Below are 25,311 nucleotides of genomic sequence, written 5' to 3' on the forward strand. Positions count from 1 at the left end.
GATACAGATTGAGACCTACTGTATATGAATTTCTCCAGTTATACGTGCTACCTCCTTTACTATACAGCTTGGCACTGATTTGAAGTACCTGATGAACAGAGGATCTGATTTACTGAAAACGTTGCACAGAGAAGCCATTAGAACAAAGCAGGAAGTAAACTTTCTCTTACATGGGGTCATGGAATGCCTACAGTGCTAACTCTCAGTAACAGTAAGCTGTGAGGTGCTGCCACAGCGTTCCCTTCCCGCTAGGCTGTTTCAGCGCATTTTTTAAACCCTAGAAATGCGCCCTGTCCTTTACTGAGGCGCCGGGAGTATGGAGCCGGGACTCAGTCAGGAGAGTACTCGGTGGTGATGGATTGGGGGGGAGGAACTGGAACGCAAAATCGGGAAATGAGAGGGGTCGCCGCCATGTTTGTGATGCCAGCAGTCATACATTCTTATGTGGAAAACGGGAAAATGGCGGCCGCTACGGAGTGAGGACATTTGTAAGATAGATTCTACGAGCTTGTGTTATGAACATCATGATTCGGGAGGATGATTTCCGTTTTCCGCTCGTTGTGTCTGCTGGGTGATCAGAGTCAGACCGAGGAGAGGAGTCGCTGCAGTTCAGTGTGTGTTGCTAGGACCCTCTGTGGGCTGTGAAGTCTGTTTCCTGAATAGCAGAAACCAGGGGCCCCGTAGCCTGGGCACATAAATTCGGTAAGGCATGTACCCTGCTGATATGGGGTATGTCAGCTACTGTCATGGATACTCCATAGTCCTGCACCGCTATGCTAAACATGGGCCGTCGCCAGCCCCCCAATTTGCTGACATGGGGTCTTCCCAGAAAACCACCTTTCTATGCTGACCTTGGGTCTCCCCAGAATCATACCCTCCCTCTATTAATGTCAAGTCACCGCAGTACCCCATACTCCCCCTGCTGATGTGTCTCCCCACCACCACCTTGCTGGCTTGTATTCTCTCCTCTCCCACTGCTGACACTGGGTCTACCACCTTTCTCTGCTGATACCGGGTCTCCACAGTTCCATACCGTTCCTCCCTCTGATATATCTCCCCAGTACCCCATATCCCTCTTGCTGACATGGTAACCAACAATTGCCTGAAACCCTTTGCTAACAGTTCCATACCGTTCCTCCCTCTGATATATCTCCCCAGTACCCCATATCCCTCTTGCTGACATGGTAACCAACAATTGCCTGAAACCCTTTGCTAACATGTAGTCCGCCTCCACCACCTTTCTGGCATGTATTCCCCATACTTCCTCTACTGACATGTCATTAACTTACCCCTTCCCCACTGCTCACATGCAGTCTCCCCCAGGCTACCACCCTTCTCTGCTTGCACCGGGTTTCTCCTTTACCATAGCCTGCCTCTACTAGTATTAAGTTCCCATAGAACCCCATGCTTATATATTAACCACCAGTCATCTGGATTTCTCTGCGTATTTATCACCCCTGTCCCTCCTAGTCTGCCAATATGGTAGTCTCCTTACTATGAATTGGAAGCCCTGCTGTATGGCCTTCTATGAATTGGGGCCAGAGATGGCCATGTGGGGAAGTCTAAGGTGCATGTGTTGTTGTCTATATAAGGTTTCAAACATATTGGTTAGAGATGATGATCTGGATCTTAAACCTTTAAGATGGCTCTTAGATTTTAGAAAAAGTTGCCAAGCCCTGTCCTAAAAGGCTACACTCAAAGTTCTGGGTGCAATGCGAAAAATGCTGTTTGGGCCCCCTAGACAGTAGACACTTCGCACAATTCAACTCGCCACCTCCAATGGCTGCGACCTGAAACGTTAGTGCCAGCGGCTGTATACGTCCAAACGGAGCAACAATGACATTTATATTTTAGGCGCTCTGCAGTGACAGCCCAAATGAGCGTTATGAGGGAATTCACTTGTTTTTGGCACCTGTAATTAAGGGGTGTCCAAAGGGCTATATTCAGTTTTTTTGCCGATGGGTGTGCATGCCCATTATATCTGCACGCCCCTTCCAGAGGTGACGAACAGAAATCCACCCATGGGCTTTTGGGCACCCAAACTCAGCGCTCCAAGTTCAGCCTCTTAATGGGGTCTATTCAGTTGTTTTGGGGTCTAAAAATCCCATCTAAACGGGACTTTTTAGCCACCCGAACAATTGTCCCAAATCAATTGTGTTTGAGCGCCCATGCACATCCAAACAGACCAGATTTAGGCGCCTAAAATGGCTAAACCCGTCTCTGCTTTGTGTGTCCAATATACCAAGATTCCACACAGTTTTTCTTGCACCCCTGGAGGCTGCGAGAAAAAATGTGTTCTCCATGGACACTGGGTGTCCGAACGGCAGAACATTTGTATTGCTACCGTCGGGCACCCTCTCGCGGCGGCCGCGTGTTAAACAATTCAATCGGCCCCTATGTGTCTAAACCCTGTGCATTTTGCTTGTTAAGTAATAGGCGCCCATTGGCAAAACAATTGATTGATATAAGTAATATATCCATTACTTATGTTTGTTTAAAAACAATTGAGTTTCCTTTGTGACCGCCTAAATGGCGTTCAGAGTAAATTCCTGGATCAACCACTAACTAATAAATTCTAGAGAACTTTCTGTCTAGGTCAGTGTTTTTCAACCACAGTACTGTGGCACACTAGTGTGCCCTGAGCAGTCTCCAGTGTTTTGCCACTACTGAGGCCCTGGAACAGTCAATACTGGTGGGTTTAGTGGTTGCAGAGCCAGTTCTAATTTTGGGCCCGGGCAGTGTTGGACTCTTCTGGCTTTCTCAGATGTGGCTCAGGCGTTACCTATGGAGAAGCTGCGACATGAGATCCTAGGACACGCAACTGCACCATGCATCACCATTATATTTGAATGTGTCTTGGCAATATTTAAATCTTGTTCAGTGTGCCGCGAGTTGTAAAAGGTTGAAACTCTCTGGTCTAGGTGAATAATCAGGCTTCCATATTGCCTTATGCTATACACCTTTGTTCCAGAAAAAGGTGGATGTTCCCTTGTCACCTTCAAATATAGAAAAATGTCTGTATGGATATCCGATATAGTTGCACATTATGTCGAATTTAAGGCACTTTTTTCTTTTTTTGCAGTATAAAAGGAGAAAAATGTTTTCTCTATCTTCTCATATGATGTTTCCATGCCTTTCTACCATCTCAATTTCTCATACGTTTTATGTCACCAAGTGACCAAAAGTGTACCCCATATTCAAGATGGTATGGCACCTGACTTATACACATCCTTTTTCAAATGCCAGAAAATGGAGGTGAGTGAGCATTAAAAGTGCTCTCCCTCCCTCCCCCCACCATTGTGGCACTGTTAGGCTTGGTACACGCTAATAGATATACCTTTCATTCCATCGGATAGGCAATATGTCTGGCGGGTGTGTACCATTCATATGTCTGAACTACGTTGTTCACTGACGTAATGGGTCATCCCTACACTGTACAAGTGACTCGCCGGCAGCCAGTACACTGCCTGCATGGACTGACATCACAGATGGGTGGGCAAATTCAAATGATGTCCAGTTGCGACGTCAGAACAGACACATCGATGGGTAAGTGTGTATGGTTACCAAATCTTCCCCTATGTTGGCATATCATGTGTGATCACTTGGGAACATTCCTTCAGTGCAGAATGTATTATGAAGTTCATGGATGGGCGAGCATATCCTCCCTACAAGATTTCAATAAACAGGGGAACTCTCATTTGAAAGAGGAGTGGTCCCTTCCTTCAATCGATGTTTAGTCTGGAGATGGATGTTTATAATTCCCAGGTCCCAACCATGCTGGTTGTCTACGTTTCAAGATGATATGCCTTTTTGCTATCACATCATTCCTATGCATTGTTTTGTTCAATGACTTAAAAGAAGAAATTATTTTCAAATGTAAGTTCTTTTGTGAAAAGCTATAGGGGGAATTCAATTGTTTTACCCACCGGGTAAATTATTGGGCGCCTGATGAAGGAATTCAATTATTGCTTCTTTCAGGCGGAATGCGGGCACTCACATTTCTGCATGCATCCTCCTGAGGTGGCAAGCAGAAATGTGTGAAAAGTCTGGTTTTGGTGCCCATCATTTTTTTTTTTTCTGGTACAGTAACCGAGACTTTAGACTGGTTGAGCAATGTCACATGGCTAAACCCGGTCTATTTTGGTGTGATAAGAGCAATAATTAATGGGTGCTCGAAAACAATTGAGTTGCTCTATCAGGCACCCATTAATGTAGAATTCTGATTGAAAAGGGGATTGTGCTGAAGCAAGAACCACAAAATAATTCTTGGTGTTATATAGAAAATAATGCACATTTGCTTCTAGTGCAGTTTTAGTAAAGTTGGCCATACATCTAAGGGGCCCTACTCACTGGCCGAGCTGCCCGACGGCGGATACGGCCGACGAGCGACCCGGTGGCGGGGGGGCAGTGACGGGGTGAGTGAAGTTTCTTCACTCCCCCTGTCACGCGGCTGCATTGAAGTGCAGGCAAATATGGACGAGATCGTCCATATTGGCCTGCATGCACAGCCGACGGGAGACCAGCGATGAACGAGCGCGGGGACGCGCATCGTTCATCGCTGGATTCTCCACACTGAAAGATATGAACGAGTTCTCGTTCATTTATGAACGAGATCGTTCATATCTTTCAAAAAATCAGCCAGTGTGATTGTCTGTCCAATCATCCAACTAGTTTGCTGGTTGGATTAAAAATTTGGTATTATATGGAAGCAAATGACTATAGTCAATTTGCTCCTAAATGCTGAAAAACATGAATAAGGTAATTCAAACAAACTGATTAAATCCATATGTTTTAACAAACTTGTCTGAGTGACCATTTTTGGTTGTTTTCCATACATTTTTCCTTAGAATTTCTTAATTTCTCTATCGTCCTAAGTGGATGCTGGGGTTCCTGAAAGGACCATGGGGAATAGCAGCTCCGCAGGAGACAGGGCACAAAAGTAAAGCTTTTACAGGTCAGGTGGTGTGTACTGGCTCCTCCCCCTATGACCCTCCTCCAGACTCCAGTTAGATTTTTGTGCCCGGACGAGAAGGGTGCAATTCTAGGTGGCTCTCATAAAGAGCTGCTTAGAGAGTTTAGCTTAGGTTTTTTATTTTACAGTGATTCCTGCTGGCAACAGGATCACTGCAACGAGGGACAGAGGGGAGAAGAAGTGAACTCACCTGCGTGCAGGATGGATTGGCTTCTTGGCTACTGGACATGAAGCTCCAGAGGGACGATCACAGGTACAGCCTGGATGGTCACCGGAGCCACGCCGCCGGCCCCCTCACAGATGCTGAAGCAAGAAGAGGTCCAGAATCGGCGGCTGAAGACTCCTGCAGTCTTCTTAAGGTAGCGCACAGCACTGCAGCTGTGCGCCATTTTCCTCTCAGCACACTTCACACGGCAGTCACTGAGGGTGCAGGGCGCTGGGGGGGGGCGCCCTGGGAGGCAAATGAAAACCTTTAAAAAGGCTAAAAATACCTCACATATAGCCCCAGAGGCTATATGGAGATATTTACCCCTGCCTAAATGTACTAAATAGCGGGAGACGAGCCCGCCGAAAAAGGGGCGGGGCCTATCTCCTCAGCACACGGCGCCATTTTCTGTCACAGCTCCGCTGGTCAGGAAGGCTCCCAGGTCTCTCCCCTGCACTGCACTACAGAAACAGGGTATAACAGAGAGGGGGGGCAGAATAAATGGCAATATATTAATATAAAAGCAGCTATAAGGGAGCACTTAATCATAAGGCTATCCCTGTCATATATAGCGCTTTTTGGTGTGTGCTGGCAGACTCTCCCTCTGTCTCCCCAAAGGGCTAGTGGGTCCTGTCTTCGTATAGAGCATTCCCTGTGTGTCTGCTGTGTGTCGGTACGTGTGTGTCGACATGTATGAGGACGTTATTGGTGTGGAGGCGGAGCAATTGCCAAATATGAGGATGTCACCTCCTAGGGGGTCGACACCAGAATGGATGCCTTTATTTGTGGAATTACGGGATAGCGTCAACTCGCTTAAGCAGTCGTTTGCCGACATGAGGCGGCCGGACACTCAATTAGTGTCTGTCCAGGCGCCTCAAACACCGTCAGGGGCTGTAAAACGTCCCTTGCCTCAGTCGGTCGACACAGACCCAGACACAGGCACTGATTCCGGTGGTGAAGGTGACGAATCAACCGTATTTTCCAGTAGGGCCACACGTTATATGATTTTGGCAATAAAGGAGATGTTACATTTAGCTGATACTACAGGTACCACTAAACAGGGTATTATGTGGGGGTGAAAAAACTACCAGTAGTTTTTACCGAATCAGAAGAATTAAATGACGTGTGTGATGAAGCGTGGGGTGCCCCGATAAAAAACTGCTAATTTCAAAGAAGTTATTGGCTTTATACCCTTTCCCGCCAGAGGTTAGGGAGCGCTGGGAAACACCTCCTAGGGTGGACAAAGCGCTAACACGCTTATCAAAACAAGTGGCGTTACCCTCTCCTGAGACGGACGCACTTAAAGATCCATCAGATAGGAGGATGGAAAATATCCAAAAAGGTATATACACACATGCAGGTGTTATACTACGACCAGCTATTGCGACTGCCTGGATGTGCAGTGCTGGGGTAGTTTGGTCAGAGTCCCTGATCGAAAATATTGATACCCTGGACAGGGACAATATTTTACTGTCGTTAGAACAAATAAAGGATGCATTTCTTTATATGCGTGATGCACAGAGAGATATCTGCACACTGGCATCACGGGTAAGTGCTATGTCCATTTCGGCCAGAAGAGCTTTATGGACACGACAGTGGACAGGCGATGCGTAGAGGAGTTATTTGAGGTCGGTCTATCGGATTTGGTGGCCACGGCTACGGCCGGGAAATCCACCTTTCTACCTCAAGTCACTCCCCAACAGAAAAAGGCACCGACCTTTCAACCGCAGCCCTTTCGTTCCTTTAAAAATAAGAGAGCAAAGGGCTATTCATATCTGCCACGAGGCAGAGGACGAGGGAAGAGACAGCAACAGGCAGCTCCTTCCCAGGAACAGAAGCCCTCCCCGGCTTCTACAAAAGCCTCAGCATGACGCTGGGGCTTCGCAAGCGGACTCGGGGGCGGTAGGCGGTCGTCTCAAAAATTACAGCGCGCAGTGGGCTCACTCGCAGGTAAATCCCTGGATCCTGCAGATAATATCTCAGGGGTACAGGTTGAAATTAGAGACAGAGCCACCTCGCCGTTTCCTGAAGTCTGCTTTACCAACGTCCCCCTCAGAAAGGGAGACGGTTTTGGAAGCCATTCACAAGCTGTATTCTCAGCAGGTGATAGTCAAGGTACCTCTTCTACAACAAGGGAAGGGGTATTATTCCACTCTATTTGTGGTACCGAAGCCGGATGGCTCGGTAAGGCCTATTCTAAATCTGAAGTCCTTGAACCTATACATAAAGAAGTTCAAGTTCAAGATGGAGTCACTCAGAGCAGTGATAGCGAACCTGGAAGAAGGGGACTTTATGGTATCCTTGGACATCAAGGATGCGTATCTCCACGTTCCAATTACCCCTCACACCAGGGGTACCTCAGGTTCGTTGTACAAAACTGTCACTATCAGTTTCAGACGCTGCCGTTTGGTTTGTCCACGGCACCTCGGGTCTTTACAAAGGTAATGGCCGAGATAATATTTCTTCTTCGAAGAAAAGGCGTATTAATTATCCCATACTTGGACGATCTCCTAATAAGGGCAAGGTCCAGAGAACAGCTAGAGATGGGTTTAGCACTATCTCAAGAGGTGCTAAAGCAGCACGGATGGATTCTGAATATTCCAAAATCCCAATTAATGCCGACAACTCGTCTGCTGTTCCTGGGGATGATTCTGGACACAGTTCAGAAAAAGGTTTTTCTTCCCGAAGAAAAAGCCAAGGAGTTATCTGACCTGGTCAGGAACCTCCTAAAACCAGGAAAGGTGTCTGTACATCAATGCACAAGAGTCCTGGGAAAAAATGGTAGCTTCTTACGAAGCAATCCCTTTCGGCAGATTCCATGCAAAGGGATCTGTTGGACAAATGGTCAGGGTCGCATCTTCAGATGCACCTGCGGATAACCCTGTCGCCGAGGACAAGGGTATCCCTTCTGTGGTGGTTGCAGGAGGCTCATCTATTGGAGGGCCGCAGATTCGGCATACAGGATTGGATCCTGGTGACCACGGATGCCAGCCTGAGAGGCTGGGGAGCAGTCACACAGGGAAGAAATTTCCAGGGAGTGTGGTCGAGCCTGAAAAAGTCTCTTCACATAAGCATTCTGGAACTAAGAGCAATCTACAATGCTCTAAGCCAGGCGGAACCTCTGCTTCAAGGAAGACCGGTGTTGATCCAGTCGGACAACATCACGGCAGTCGCCCATGTAAACAGACAGGGCGGCACAAGAAGCAGGAGGGCAATGGCAGAAGCTGCCAGGATCCTTCGCTGGGCGGAGAATCACGTGATAGCACTGTCAGCAGTATTCATCCCGGGCGTGGACAACTGGGAAGCAGACTTCCTCAGCAGACACGACCTTCACCCGGGAGAGTGGGGACTTCATCCAGAAGTTTTCCACATGCTATTAAACCGTTGGGTAAAACCAATGGTGGACATGATGGCGTCTCGCCTCAACAAAACACTGGACAGGTATTGCGCCAGGTCAAGAGATCCGCAGGCAATAGCTGTGGACGCGCTGGTAACACCTTGGGTGTACCAGTCGGTATATGTGTTTCCTCCTCTGCCTCTCATACCAAAGGTATTGAGGATTATACGGCAAAGAGGAGTAAGACTAGTGGCTCCGGATTGGCCAAGAAGGACTTGGTACCCGGAACTTCAAGAGATGGTCACGGACGATCCGTGGCCTCTACTTCTGAGAAGGGACCTGCTTCAGCAGGGTCCTTGTCTTTTTCAAGACTTACCGCGGCTGCGTTTGACGGCATGGCGTTGAATGCCAGATCCTAAAAGGAAAAGGCATTCCAGAAGAAGTCATTCCTACCTTGATAAAGGCAAGGAAGGAAGTCACCGCGAAGCATTATCGCCGTATTTGGCGAAAATATGTTGCGTGGTGCGAGCAGCGGAGTGCTCCGATGGAGGAATTTCAACGGGGTCGTTTTCCTACATTTCCTGCAATCAGGATTGTCTATGGGTCTCAAATTGGGATCTATTAAGGTTCAAATTTCGGCCCTATCAATATTCTTCCACAAAGAATTGGCCTCAGTCCCTGAGGTCCAGATTTTTATCAAAGGAGTACTGCATATACAGCCTCCTGTGGTGCCTAAGGTGGCACCGTGGGATCTAAATGTAGTTTTAGATTTCCTCAAATCCAATTGGTTTGAACCACTAAAGAATGTGGATTTGAAATATCTCACATGGAAAGTGACTATGTTACTGGCCCTGGCTTCGGCCGGGAGAGTATCTGAACTGGCGGCTTTGTCTTATAAAAGCCCTTATTTAATTTTCCATTCGACATAGGGCAGAGCTGCGGACGCGTCCGCATTTTCTCCCTAAGGTGGTATCAGCGTTTCACCTGAACCAGCCTATTGTAGTGCCTGCGGCTACAGACGACTTGAAGGACTCCAAGTTGTTGGACGTTGTCAGAGCCTTAAAAATATACATTTAAAGGACGGCTGGAGTCAGAAAATCTGACTCGCTGTTTATACTGTATGCACCCAAAAAGTTGGGTGCACCTGCTTCTAAGCAGTCGATTGCTCGTTGGTTTTGTAACAAAATTCAACTTGTACATTCTGTGGCAGGCCTGCCACAGCCTAAATCTGTTAAGGCCCATTCCGCAAGGAAGGTGGGCTCATCTTGGGCGGCTGCCCGAGGGGTCTCGGCATTACAACTCTGCCGAGCAGCTACGTGGTCAGGGGAGAACACGTTTGTAAATTTTTACAAATTTGATACCCTGGCAAAGGAGGACCTGGAGTTCTCTCATTCGGTGCTGCAGAGTCATCCGCACTCTCCCGCCCGTTTGGGAGCTTTGGTATAATCCCCATGGTCCTTTCAGGAACCCCAGCATCCACTTAGGACGATAGAGAAAATAAGAATTTACTTACCGATAATTCTATTTCTCGGAGTCCGTAGTGGATGCTGGGCGCCCATCCCAAGTGCGGATTATCTGCAATACTTGTACATAGTTATTGTTAACTAATTCGGGTTATTGTTTAGGAAGCCATCTTTCAGAGGCTCCTCTGTTATCATACTGTTAACTGGGTTTAGATCACAAGTTGTACGGTGTGATTGGTGTGGCTGGTATGAGTCTTACCCGGGATTCAAAATCCTCCCTTATTGTGTACGCTCGTCCGGGCACAGTACCTAACTGGAGTCTGGAGGAGGGTCATAGGGGGAGGAGCCAGTACACACCACCTGACCTGTAAAAGCTTTACTTTTGTGCCCTGTCTCCTGCGGAGCCGCTATTCCCCATGGTCCTTTCAGGAACCCCAGCATCCACTACGGACTCCGAGAAATAGAATTATCGGTAAGTAAATTCTTATTTTTTATTTATTCATACCAGATTAGTTTTATTTCTAGAGCTTATTTTGTTCTAAAAGTTAATTGTAATCAGTACTAATAATGACATCTGTGCGTTTTTTTTTTTTTTTTTTTTTTTTAAACAGGGCACTATCCCAGTCTTTTGAGGGAATTCAATTCCCTTCATGAGGAAGTAGTTTTTGTGTCAAGTTCCCGTAGCTATTCAATTGCCCGTGCTGTAAACCCAGGACTAGTGAATTTGTGCTTGCATCCTCCTGGCATGTGAGCAAAAATCCGCCCTAACTAGTACCTCGAGGCTAGTTGCAGTGTTACAGGGTTATGTAACAGCATCGTATGAGGCACTTGCTAGGTGTGATGCAGTGAATAGCTTTGGCCACTTAACTCAGGAGCTGCAAAGAAAAAAGAACTGAACACCCCCCATAAGCTGTAATGCTTCTATAAGATGATTAAATGTATCCTTTCTGAAATTCTTTTTTTGTTTGTTTTTGTAGCTATTTCAAATATAATCTTTAAACATTGGTTAACATGTCATATGATGGTTACCATAACCCAAAATCACCCATACATGTACTTTAGCGAGAGAATTTGTATTAGTTAATACCAACTCCAGTAATGCACCACATCTTATTCAAACCCAACCAAGAAAAGGTCCTCTTTAATAGTGATGAAAATCTGCTTCCTTTATGAGAATGACTAAATTCAGGTTAATTTTTTATATTTTAATAAAATCCTAGATAGTAATGCACAAAATTAAGAGCTTCAATGTGCGCTGCTGCCTTTGCCATTTGCATGGATCAATGTTTTTCAACCACTGTGCGGTGTCACACTAGTGTGCCCTGAGCAGTCTCCAGGTGTGCCACCAGAGAAGCAGAGCCAGACCCATCAGTGTTTCTCTATCGTCCTAGTGGATGCTGGGGTTCCTGAAAGGACCATGGGGAATAGCGGCTCCGCAGGAGACAGGGCACAAAAAGTAAAGCTTTTTCCGATCAGGTGGTGTGCACTGGCTCCTCCCCCCATGACCCTCCTCCAGACTCCAGTTAGATTTTTGTGCCCGGCCGAGAAGGGTGCAATCTAGGTGGCTCTCCTAAAGAGCTGCTTAGAGAAAGTTTAGCTAGGTTTTTTATTTTACAGTGATTCCTGCTGGCAACAGGATCACTGCAGCGAGGGACTGAGGGGAGAAGGAGTCAACTCACCTGCGTGCAGGATGGATTGGTTTCTTGGCTACTGGACATCAAGCTCCAGAGGGACGATCACAGGTACAGCCTGGATGGTCACCGGAGCCACGCCGCCGGCCCCCTTGCAGATGCTGAAATCAGAAGAGGTCCAGAATCGGCGGCTGAAGACTCCTGCAGTCTTCTAAAGGTAGCGCACAGCACTGCAGCTGTGCGCCATTTTCCTCTCAGCACACTTCACACGGCAGTCACTGAGGGTGCAGGGCGCTGGGAGGGGGGCGCCCTGGGAGGCAAATGAGTACCTATAAAGGCTAAAAATACCTCACATATAGCCCTAGAGGCTATATGGAGATATTTAACCCCTGCCTAATTTTTCTAAATAGCGGGAGACGAGCCCGCCGGAAAAGGGGCGGGGCCTATCTCCTCAGCACACGGCGCCATTTCCTCTCACAGCTCCGCTGGTCAGGACGGCTCCCAAGTCTCTCCCCTGCACTGCACTACAGAAACAGGGTAAAACAGAGAGGGGGGGGCACATTTATGGCGATATTTTGATATAACAAAGCAGCTATAAGGGAGCACTTATTATAAGGCTATCCCTGATATATATATAGCGCTTTTGGTGTGTGCTGGCAAACTCTCCCTCTGTCTCCCCAAAGGGCTAGTGGGTCCTGTCTTCGTTAGGAGCATTCCCTGTGTGTCTGCTGTGTGTCGGTACGTGTGTGTCGACATGTATGAGGACGATATTGGTGTGGAGGCGGAGCAATTGCCAAATATGAGGATGTCACCCCCTAGGGAGTCGACACCAGAATGGATGCCTTTATTTATGGAACTACGGGATAGTGTCAACACGCTAAAGCAGTCGTTTGACGACATGAGACGGCCGGACAATCAATTAGTGCCTGTCCAGGCGACTCAAACACCGTCAGGGGCTGTGAAACGCCCTTTGCCTCAGTCGGTCGACACAGACCCAGACACAGGCGATGACTCCAGTGGTGACGGTGACGAATCAACCGTATTTTCCAGTAGGGCCACACGTTATATGATTTTGGCAATGAAGGAGGCGTTACATTTAGCTGATACTACAGGTACCACTAAACAGGGTATTATGTGGGGTATGAAAAAACTACCTATAGTTTTTCCTGAATCAGAAGAACTAAATGACGTGTGTAATGAAGCGTGGGTTGCCCCTGATAAAAAGCTGATAATTTCAAAGAAATTATTGGCATTATACCCTTTCCCGCCAGAGGTTAGGGAGCGCTGGGAAACACCTCCTAGGGTGGACAAGGCGCTAACACGCTTATCTAAACAAGTGGCGTTACCCTCTCCTGAGACGGCCGCACTTAAAGATCCATCAGATAGGAGGATGGAAAATATCCAAAAAAGTATATACACACATGCAGGTGTTATACTACGACCAGCTGTAGCGACTGCCTGGATGGGCAGTGCGGGGGTAGTTTGGTCAGAATCCCTGATTGAAAATATTGATACCCTGGACAGGGACAATATTTTACTGTCGTTAGAACAAATAAAGGATGCATTTCTTTATATGCGTGATGCACAGAGGGATATATGCACACTGGCATCACGGGTAAGTGCTATGTCCATTTCGGCCAGAAGAGCTTTATGGACGCGACAGTGGACAGGCGATGCGGATTCAAAACGGCATATGGAAGTTTTGCCGTATAAAGGGGAGGAGTTATTTGGAGTCGGTCTATCAGATTTGGTGGCCACGGCTACAGCCGGGAAATCCACCTTTCTACCTCAAGTCACTCCCCAACAGAAAAAGGCACCGACTTTTCAACCGCAGCCCTTTCGTTCCTTTAAAAATAAGAGAGCAAAGGGCTATTCATATCTGCCACGAGGCAAAGGTCGAGGGAAGAGACAGCAACACGCAGCTCCTTCCCAGGATCAGAAGCCCTCCCCGGCTTCTACAAAAGCCTCAGCATGACGCTGGGGCTTCTCAAGCGGACTCGGGGACCGTGGGGGGTCGTCTCAAAAATTACAGCGCGCAGTGGGCTCACTCGCAAGTAGATCCCTGGATCCTGCAGATAATATCTCAGGGATACAGGTTGGAATTAGAGACAGATCCACCTCGCCGTTTCCTGAAGTCTGCTTTACCAACGTCCCCCTCCGAAAGGGAGACGGTGTTGGAAGCCATTCACAAGCTGTACTCTCAGCAGGTGATAGTCAAGGTACCTCTTCTGCAACAAGGGAAGGGGTATTATTCCACTCTTTTTGTGGTACCGAAGCCGGATGGCTCGGTAAGGCCTATTCTAAATCTGAAGTCCTTGAACCTGTACATAAAGAAGTTCAAGTTCAAAATGGAGTCACTCAGAGCAGTGATAGCGAACCTGGAAGAGGGGGACTTTATGGTATCCTTGGACATCAAGGATGCGTATCTCCACGTTCCAATTTACCCCTCACACCAGGGGTACCTCAGGTTCGTTGTACAAAACTGTCACTATCAGTTTCAGACGCTGCCGTTCGGATTGTCCACGGCACCTCGGATCTTTACAAAGGTAATGGCCGAGATGATGATTCTTCTTCGAAGAAAAGGCGTATTAATTATCCCATACTTGGACGATCTCCTAATAAGGGCGAGGTCCAGAGAACAGCTAGAGATGGGATTAGCACTGTCTCAGGAAGTGCTAAAACAGCACGGGTGGATTCTGAATATTCCAAAATCCCAGTTAATGCCGACAACTCGTCTGCTGTTCCTAGGGATGATTCTGGACACGGTTCAGAAAAAGGTTTTTCTCCCGGAGGAAAAAGCCAAGGAGTTATCCGAGCTTGTCAGGAACCTCCTAAAACCAGGAAAGGTGTCTGTACATCAATGCACAAGAGTCCTGGGAAAAATGGTGGCTTCTTACGAAGCAATTCCATTCGGCAGATTCCACGCAAGAATTTTCCAAAGGGATCTGTTGAACAAATGGTCAGGGTCGCATCTTCAGATGCACCTGCGGATAACCCTGTCTCCAAGGACAAGGGTGTCTCTTCTGTGGTGGTTGCAGAGTGCTCATCTATTGGAGGGCCGCAGATTCGGCATACAGGATTGGATCCTGGTGACCACGGACGCCAGCCTGAGAGGCTGGGGAGCAGTCACACAAGGAAGAAACTTCCAGGGAGTATGGACGAGCCTGGAAACGTCTCTTCACATAAACATTCTGGAACTAAGAGCAATATACAATGCTCTAAGCCAGGCAGAACCTCTGCTTCAGGGAAAACCGGTGTTGATCCAGTCGGACAACATCACGGCAGTCGCCCATGTGAACAGACAGGGCGGCACAAGAAGCAGGAGTGCAATGGCAGAAGCTGCAAGGATTCTTCGCTGGGCAGAGAATCATGTGATAGCACTGTCAGCAGTGTTCATCCCGGGAGTGGACAACTGGGAAGCAGACTTCCTCAGCAGACACGATCTTCACCCGGGAGAGTGGGGACTTCATCCAGAAGTCTTCCATATGCTGGTAACCCGTTGGGAAAGACCAATGGTGGACATGATGGCGTCTCGCCTCAACAAAAAACTGGACAGGTATTGCGCCAGGTCAAGAGATCCGCAGGCAATAGCTGTGGACGCGCTGGTAACGCCTTGGGTGTACCAGTCGGTGTATGTGTTTCCTCCTCTGCCTCTCATACCAAAAGTATTGAGAATTATACGGCAAAGAGGCGTAAGAACGATACTAGTGGTTCCGGATTGGCCAAGAAGGACTTGGTACCCGGAACTTCAAGAGATGATCACGGAAGATCCGTGGCCTCTACCTCTAAGGAGGGACTTGCTTCAGCAGGGTCCCTGTCTGTTTCAAGACTTACCGCGGCTGCGTTTGACGGCATGGCGGTTGAACGCCGGATCCTAAAGGAAAAAGGCATGCCGGAAGAAGTCATTCCTACTTTGATTAAAGCAAGGAAGGAAGTAACCGTGCAACATTATCACCGAATTTGGCGAAAATATGTTGCGTGGTGCGAAGATCGGAGTGCTCCGACGGAGGAATTTCAACTGGGTCGATTCCTACATTTCCTGCAATCAGGATTGTCAATGGGTCTCAAATTGGGATCTATTAAGGTTCAAATTTCGGCCCTGTCGATTTTCTTTCAAAAAGAATTGGCTTCAGTCCCTGAAGTCCAGACCTTTGTTAAGGGAGTGCTGCATATACAGCCTCCTGTGGTGCCTCCAGTGGCACCGTGGGATCTCAATGTGGTTTTGGATTTCCTAAAATCTCATTGGTTTGAACCACTAAAAAAGGTGGATTTGAAATATCTCACATGGAAAGTGACCATGCTTCTAGCCCTGGCTTCTGCCAGGAGAGTGTCAGAATTGGCAGCTTTATCTTACAAAAGCCCATATCTGATTTTCCATTCGGACAGGGCAGAACTGCGGACTCGTCCGCATTTTCTCCCTAAGGTGGTGTCAGCATTTCATCTGAACCAGCCTATTGTAGTGCCTGCGGCTACAAGTGACTTGGAGGACTCCAAGTTACTGGACGTTGTCAGAGCATTAAAAATATATATTGCAAGGACAGCTGGAGTCAGAAAATCTGACTCGTTGTTTATATTGTATGCACCCAACAAGATGGGTGCTCCGGCGTCTAAGCAGACGATTGCTCGTTGGATCTGTAGCACAATCCAACTTGCACATTCTGTGGCAGGCCTGCCACAGCCTAAATCTGTAAAGGCCCACTCCACAAGGAAGGTGGGCTCATCTTGGGCGGCTGCCCGAGGGGTCTCGGCATTACAACTTTGCCGAGCAGCTACGTGGTCAGGGGAGAACACGTTTGTAAAATTTTACAAATTTGATACTCTGGCTAAGGAGGACCTGGAGTTCTCTCATTCGGTGCTGCAGAGTCATCCGCACTCTCCCGCCCGTTTGGGAGCTTTGGTATAATCCCCATGGTCCTTTCAGGAACCCCAGCATCCACTAGGACGATAGAGAAAATAAGATTTTACTTACCGATAAATCTATTTCTCGGAGTCCGTAGTGGATGCTGGGCGCCCATCCCAAGTGCGGATTATCTGCATAAATTGTACATAGTTATTGTTAACTAATTCGGGTTATTGTTGAAGGAAGCCATCTTTCAGAGGCTCCGCTGTTATCATACTGTTAACTGGGTTTAGATCACAAGTTGTACGGTGTGATTGGTGTGGCTGGTATGAGTCTTACCCGGGATTCAAAATCCTCCCTTATTGTGTACGCTCGTCCGGGCACAGTACCTAACTGGAGTCTGGAGGAGGGTCATGGGGGGAGGAGCCAGTGCACACCACCTGATCGGAAAAAGCTTTACTTTTTGTGCCCTGTCTCCTGCGGAGCCGCTATTCCCCATGGTCCTTTCAGGAACCCCAGCATCCACTACGGACTCCGAGAAATAGATTTATCGGTAAGTAAAATCTTATTTTTGCCGCTACTGAGGCTCTGGAACGAACAGTACTGGTGGGTTTAGTGGTTGCAGAGCCAGTTCTAATTTTGGGCCCGGACAGTGTTGGGCTCTTCTGGCTTTCTTGTGTGGCTCAGGCACTGGCGTTTCTATAATGGGTTCAGTGTGTGCGGTGCACATGGGCCCCCACCGCACACGCAGCACCCATTTTTAAAATACTCACCCCTCCGGAGTCTGGCGCCGGCATCCGCAGTGCTGTAAAAACACTGTGAAAATGGCTCAGCTGCCATTTTCACGGAGTTATGCGCATGCGCAGTAGACATATCTCAAGGAAAATGTCCGCCGCACCATTTTCCCGGAGATCTGCGCATGCGTAGTAGAGTCTGAGCCCTCTAGAACTCAGACTCCCAGTGCTGCCGGAAGAAAGGAGGGGGCCTGAACGGAGGAGGCTGTACACGGGCCTCCTCTCTTAAAGTGCCCCTGGGCTCAGGCGTTACCTATGGAGAAGCTGCGACATGACATCCTAGGACACGCAACTGCACCATGCATCACCATTATATTTGAATGTGCCTTGGCAATATTTAAATCTTGTTCAGTGTGCCGCGAGTTGTAAAAGGTTGAAAATCTCTGGCATGGATAATGGGCTTTTTTGTATACCCACAAAGTGACTTCTCTACAGTAGGTTACAATTTTGGGAGGCAGGTGCTTACATGAACAAGCAGACTTATTTTGAAGAAGTGCACTTATTGGATTGGTTGCTTCGAATATATGAAGGCATGACCACTGATGGGCACAGCATATCAGTCTCTGCTCTTCGACATTTATCAGATCCCATCATTACATGCCATAAATAAAAAGGTGGATTTCAGTTTTGTGTTACAGAAAGAGAAGTATTTACTTTTTTGCAGAGGTGCTGTGAAATGTCAGATTATCTGAGGAATGTGTGTGTATGTGGTCATTTAAATTTTGGGGTTTAATGATCCTTTTAAACTTAACATATAACCTCCCCCTTTTAAGTAGAGATGAGCGGGTTCGGTTTCTCTGAATCCGAACCCGCACGAACTTCATGTTTTTTTTCACGGGTCCGAGCGACTCGGATCTTCCCGCCTTGCTCGGTTAACCCGAGCGCGCCCGAACGTCATCATGACGCTGTCGGATACTCGCGAGACTCGGATTCTATATAAGGAGCCGCGCGTCGCCGCCATTTTCACACGTGCATTGAGATTGATAGGGAGAGGACGTGGCTGGCGTCCTCTCCATTTAGATTAGAAGAGAGAGAGAGAGAGATTGACCTGATTTACTGGAGCTTAGGAGTACTGTAGAACTGTAGAGAGTGCAGAGTTTACTAGTGACTGACCACAGTGACCACCAGACAGTGCAGTTTTATTTAATATATCCGTTCTCTGCCTGAAAAAAACGATACACAGTGACTCAGTCACATACCATATCTGTGTGCACTGCTCAGCCCAGTGTGCTGCATCATCTATGTATATATCTGACTGTGCTCAGCTCACACATCTTATAATTGTGGGGTAGACTGGGGAGCACTGCAGTGCCAGTTATAGGTTATAGCAGGAGCCAGGAGTACATATTATTATTAAAATTAAACAGTGCACACTTTTGCTGCAGGAGTGCCACTGCCAGTGTGACTGACCAGTGACCTGACCACACTGACCACCAGTATAGTTAGTAGTATAGTATACTATATTGTGATTGCCTGAAAAAGTTAAACACTCGTATCTGACTGTGCTCAGCTCACACATCTTATAATTGTGGGGGAGACTGGGGAGCACTGCAGTGCCAGTTATAGGTTATAGCAGGAGCCAGGAGTACATATTATTATTAAAATTAAACAGTGCACACTTTTGCTGCAGGAGTGCCACTGCCAGTGTGACTGACCAGTGACCTGACCACCAGTATAGTTAGTAGTATAGTATACTATATTGTGATTGCCTGAAAAAGTTAAACACTCGTCGTGTGACTTCACTTGTGTGGTGTTTTTTTTTTAATTCTATAAAAAACTCATTCTGCTGACAGACAGTGTCCAGCAGGTCCGTCATTATATAATATATACCTGTCCGGCTGCAGTAGTGATATATATATATTTTTTATATCCTTATTTATCATCCAGTCGCAGCAGACACAGTACGGTAGTTCACGGCTGTAGCTACCTCTGTGTCGGCACTCGGCAGTCCGTCCATAATTGTATACCACCTACCCGTGGTTTTTTTTTCTTTCTTCTTTATACATACATACTACTACTACATCTCTTTATCAACCAGTCTATATTAGCAGCAGACACAGTACGGTAGTCCACGGCTGTAGCTACCTCTGTGTCGGCACTCGGCAGTCCGTCCATAATTGTATACCACCTACCCGTGTTTTTTTTTTTCTTTCTTCTTTATACATACATACTACTACTACTACTACATCTCTTTATCAACCAGTCTATATTAGCAGCAGACACAGTACAGTACGGTAGTCCACGGCTGTAGCTACCTCTGTGTCGGCACTGGGCAGTCCGTCCATAATTGTATACCACCTACCCGTGGTTTTTTTTTCTTTCTTCTTTATACATACATACTACTACTACATCTCTTTATCAACCAGTCTATATTAGCAGCAGACACAGTACAGTACGGTAGTCCATGGCTGTAGCTACCTCTGTGTCGGCACTGGGCAGTCCGTCCATAATTGTATACCACCTACCCGTGGTTTTTTTTCTTTCTTCTTTATACATACATACTACTACTACATCTCTTTATCAACCAGTCTATATTAGCAGCAGACACAGTACAGTACGGTAGTCCACGGCTGTAGCTACCTCTGTGTCGGCACTGGGCAGTCCGTCCATAATTGTATACCACCTACCCGTGGTTTTTTTTTCTTTCTTCTTTATACATACATACTACTACATCTCTTTATCAACCAGTCTATATTAGCAGCAGACACAGTACAGTATGGTAGTCCACGGCTGTAGCTACCTCTGTGTCGGCACTGGGCAGTCCGTCCATAATTGTATACCACCTACCCGTGGTTTTTTTTTCTTTCTTCTTTATACATACATACATACATACTACTACTACATCTCTTTATCAACCAGTCTATATTAGCAGCAGACACAGTACAGTACGGTAGTCCATGGCTGTAGCTACCTCTGTGTCGGCACTCGGCAGTCCGTCCATAATTGTATACCACCTACCCGTGGTTTTTTTTTCTTTCTTCTTTATACATACATACTACTACATCTCTTTATCAGCCAGTCTATATTAGCAGCAGACAGTACAGTACGGTAGTCCACGGCTGTAGCTACCTCTGTGTCGGCACTCGGCAGTCCATCCATAATTGTATACTAGTATCCATCCATCTCCATTGTTTAACTGAGGTGCCTTTTAGTTGTGCCTATTAAAATATGGAGAACAAAAATGTTGAGGTTCCAAAATTAGGGAAAGATCAAGATCCACTTCCACCTCGTGCTGAAGCTGCTGCCACTAGTCATGGCCGAGACGATGAAATGCCAGCAACGTCGTCTGCCAAGGCCGATGCCCAATGTCATAGTACAGAGCATGTCAAATCCAAAACACCAAATATCAGTAAAAAAAGGACTCCAAAACCTAAAATAAAATTGTCGGAGGAGAAGCGTAAACTTGCCAATATGCCATTTACCACACGGAGTGGCAAGGAACGGCTGAGGCCCTGGCCTATGTTCATGGCTAGTGGTTCAGCTTCACATGAGGATGGAGGCACTCAGCCTCTCGCTAGAAAAATGAAAAGACTCAAGCTGGCAAAAGCAGTAGCACCGCAAAGAACTGTGCGTTCTTCGAAATCCCAAATCCACAAGGAGAGTCCAATTGTGTCGGTTGCGATGCCTGACCTTCCCAACACTGGACGTGAAGAGCATGCGCCTTCCACCATTTGCACGCCCCCTGCAAGTGCTGGAAGGAGCACCCGCAGTCCAGTTCCTGATAGTCAGATTGAAGATGTCAGTGTTGAAGTACACCAGGATGAGGAGGATATGGGTGTTGCTGGCGCTGGGGAGGAAATTGACCAGGAGGATTCTGATGGTGAGGTGGTTTGTTTAAGTCAGGCACCCGGGGAGACACCTGTTGTCCGTGGGAGGAATAGGGCCGTTGACATGCCTGGTGAAAATACCAAAAAAATCAGCTCTTCGGTGTGGAAGTATTTCACCAGAAATGCGGACAACAGGTGTCAAGCCGTGTGTTCCCTTTGTCAAGCTGTAATAAGTAGGGGTAAGGACGTTAACCACCTCGGAACATCCTCCCTTATACGTCACCTGCAGCGCATTCATAATAAGTCAGTGACAAGTTCAAAAACTTGGGCCGACAGCGGAAGCAGTCCACTGACCAGTAAATCCCTTCCTCTTGTAACCAAGCTCACGCAAACCACCCCACCAACTCCCTCAGTGTCAATTTCCTCCTTCCCCAGGAATGCCAATAGTCCTGCAGGCCATGTCACTGGCAATTTTGACGAGTCCTCTCCTGCCTGGGATTCCTCCGATGCATCCTTGCGTGTAACGCCTACTGCTGCTGGCGCTGCTGTTGTTGCTGCTGGGAGTCGATGGTCATCCCAGAGGGGAAGTCGTAAGCCCACTTGTACTACTTCCAGTAAGCAATTGACTGTCCAACAGTCCTTTGCGAGGAAGATGAAATATCACAGCAGTCATCCTGTTGCAAAGCGGATAACTGAGGCCTTGACAACTATGTTGGTGTTAGACGTGCGTCCGGTATCCGCCGTTAGTTCACAGGGAACTAGACAATTTATTGAGGCAGTGTGCCCCCGTTACCAAATACCATCTAGGTTCCACTTCTGTAGGCAGGCGATACCGAGAATGTACACGGACGTCAGAAAAAGACTCACCAGTGTCCTAAAAAATGCAGTTGTACCCAATGTCCACTTAACCACGGACATGTGGAGCAGGGCAGGGTCAGGACTATATGACTGTGACAGCCCACTGGGTAGATGTATGGACTCCCGCCGCAAGAACAGCAGCGGCGGCACCAGTAGCAGCATCTCGCAAACGCCAGCTCTTTCCTAGGCAGGCTACGCTTTGTATCACCGCTTTCCAGAATACGCACACAGCTGAAAACCTCTTACGGCAACTGAGGAAGATCATCGCAGAATGGCTTACCCCAATTGGACTCTCCTGTGGATTTGTGGCATCGGACAACGCCAGCAATATTGTGTGTGCATTAAATATGGGCAAATTCCAGCACGTCCCATGTTTTGCACATACCTTGAATTTGGTGGTGCAGAATTTTTTAAAAAACGACAGGGGCGTGCAAGAGATGCTGTCGGTGGCCAGAAGAATTGCGGGACACTTTCGGCGTACAGGCACCACGTACAGAAGACTGGAGCACCACCAAAAACTACTGAACCTGCCCTGCCATCATCTGAAGCAAGAAGTGGTAACGAGGTGGAATTCAACCCTCTATATGCTTCAGAGGTTGGAGGAGCAGCAAAAGGCCATTCAAGCCTATACAATTGAGCACGATATAGGAGGTGGAATGCACCTGTCAAGTGCAGTGGAGAATGATTTCAACGTTGGGCAAGGTTCTGATGCCCTTTGAACTTGCCACACGTGAAGTCAGTTCAGACACTGCCAGCCTGAGTCAGGTCATTCCCCTCATCAGGCTTTTGCAGAAGAAGCTGGAGGCATTGAAGAAGGAGCTAAAAGGGAGCGATTCCGCTAGGCATGTGGGACTTGTGGATGCAGCCCTTAATTCGCTTAACAAGGATTCACGGGTGGTCAATCTGTTGAAATCAGAGCACTACATTTTGGCCACCGTGCTCGATCCTAGATTTAAATCCTATCTTGGATCTCTCTTTCCGGCAGACACAAGTCTGCTGGGGTGCAAAGACCTGCTGGTGACAAAATTGTCAAGTCAAGCGGAACGCGACCTGTCAACATCTCCTCCTTCACATTCTCCCGCAACTGGGGGTGCGAGGAAAAGGCTCAGAATTCCGAGCCCACCCGCTGGCGGTGATGCAGGGCAGTCTGGAGCGACTGCTGATGCTGACATCTGGTCCGGACTGAAGGACCTGACAACGATTACGGACATGTCGTCTACTGTCACTGCATATGATTCTCTCAACATTGAAAGAATGGTGGAGGATTATATGAGTGACCGCATCCAAGTAGGCACGTCACACAGTCCGTACTTATACTGGCAGGAAAAAGAGGCAATTTGGAGGCCCTTGCACAAACTGGCTTTATTCTACCTAAGTTGCCCTCCCACAAGTGTGTACTCCGAAAGAGTGTTTAGTGCCGCCGCTCACCTTGTCAGCAATCGGCGTACGAGGTTACATCCAGAAAATGTGGAGAAGATGATGTTCATTAAAATGAATTATAATCAATTCCTCCGCGGAGACATTGACCAGCAGCAATTGCCTCCACAAAGTACACAGGGAGCTGAGATGGTGGATTCCAGTGGGGACGAATTGATAATCTGTGAGGAGGGGGATGTACACGGTGATATATCGGAGGATGATGATGAGGTGGACATCTTGCCTCTGTAGAGCCAGTTTGTGCAAGGAGAGATTAATTGCTTCTTTTTTGGTGGGGGTCCAAACCAACCCGTCATATCAGTCACAGTCGTGTGGCAGACCCTGTCACTGAAATGATGGGTTGGTTAAAGTGTGCATGTCCTGTTTATACAACATAAGGGTGGGTGGGAGGGCCCAAGGACAATTCCATCTTGCACCTCTTTTTTCTTTTATTTCTCTGACGTCCTAGTGGATGCTGGGACTCCGTAAGGACCATGGGGGAATAGCGGCTCCGCAGGAGACAGGGCACAAAATAAAAGCTTAAGGATCAGGTGGTGTGCACTGGCTCCTCCCCCTATGACCCTCCTCCAAGCCTCAGTTAGATTTTTGTGCCCGGCCGAGAAGGGTGCAATCTAGGTGGCTCTCCTGAGCTGCTTAGAATAAAAGTTTAGTTTAGGTTTTTTTATTTTCAGTGAGTCCTGCTGGCAACAGGCTTACTGCATCGTGGGACTAAGGGGAGAAGAAGCGAACTCACCTGCGTGCAGAGTGGATTGGGCTTCTTAGGCTACTGGACATTAGCTCCAGAGGGACGATCACAGGTACAGCCTGGATGGGTCACCGGAGCCGCGCCGCCGTCCCCCTTACAGAGCCAGAAGAGACGAAGAGGTCCGGTGAAATCGGCGGCAGAAGACATCCTGTCTTCAGACTAAGGTAGCGCACAGCACCGCAGCTGTGCGCCATTGCTCTCAGCACACTTCACACTCCGGTCACTGAGGGTGCAGGGCGCTGGGGGGGAGCGCCCTGAGACGCAATATAACAGTATATACCTTAGGTGGCAAAAAGAATACATCACATATAGCTCCTGGGCTATATGGATGTATTTTAACCCCTGCCATTTTTACACAAAAAAGCGGGAGATAAGGACGTCGTGAAGGGGCGGAGCCTATCTCCTCAGCACACAAGCGCCATTTTCCCTCACAGCTCCGCTGGAAGGACGGCTCCCTGACTCTCCCCTGCAGTCCTGCTTCAGAATCAGGGTAAAAAAGAGAAGGGGGGGCATTTTTGGCAGCAAATAACGATAATAACAGCAGCTATAAGGGAATAACACTTATATAAGGTTATCCCTGTATATATATATAGCGCTGGGTGTGTGCTGGCAGACTCTCCCTCTGTCTCTCCAAAGGGCTAAGTGGGGTCCTGTCCTCTATCAGAGCATTCCCGGTGTGTGTGCTGTGTGTCGGTACGCGTGTGTCGACATGTATGAGGAGGAAAATGATGTGGAGGCGGAGCAGTTGCCTGTGTTGGTGGTGTCACCCCCTAGGGAGTCGACACCTGACTGGATGATTGTATTTAAACAATTAAGTGATAATGTCAGCAATTTGCAAAAAACTGTTGACGACATGAGACAGCCGGCAAATCAATTAGTGCCTGTCCAGGCGTCTCAGACACCGTCAGGGGCGCTAAAACGCCCGTTACCTCAGTGGGTCGACACAGACCCTGACACAGATACTGAGTCTAGTGTCGACGGTGACGAGACAAACGTAATGTCCAGTAGGGCCACACGTTACATGATCACGGCAATGAAAGAGGCATTGAACCTTTCTGACACTACAAGTACCACAAAGAAGGGTATTATGTGGGGTGTGAAAAAACTACCAATAGTTTTTCCTGAGTCAGAGGAAATAAATGAGGTGTGTGATAAAGCGTGGGTTTCCCCCGATAAAAAACAGCTAATTTCTAATAAATTATTAGCATTATATCCCTTCCCGCCAGAGGTTAGGGCGCGTTGGGAAACACCCCCTAGGGTAG

General features: G+C 47.7%; 1 protein-coding gene across 1 annotated transcript in view; it reads left to right on the forward strand.

Annotated features, from left to right (window-relative positions):
* The first annotated feature begins 544 nt into the window (after positions 1-544).
* Positions 545-25,311, forward strand: part of NFYC (nuclear transcription factor Y subunit gamma) — a 226,727-nt gene continuing 201,960 nt past the window's right edge. Inside the window, exon 1 of the mRNA XM_063954213.1 lies at positions 545-702. The gene's annotated coding sequence lies outside the window, so the exon portion shown is untranslated. The remainder of the gene's footprint in view (positions 703-25,311) is intronic.

This window comes from Pseudophryne corroboree, chromosome 2, assembly GCF_028390025.1.
Source record: "Pseudophryne corroboree isolate aPseCor3 chromosome 2, aPseCor3.hap2, whole genome shotgun sequence".
Lineage (NCBI taxonomy): Eukaryota > Metazoa > Chordata > Amphibia > Anura > Myobatrachidae > Pseudophryne > Pseudophryne corroboree.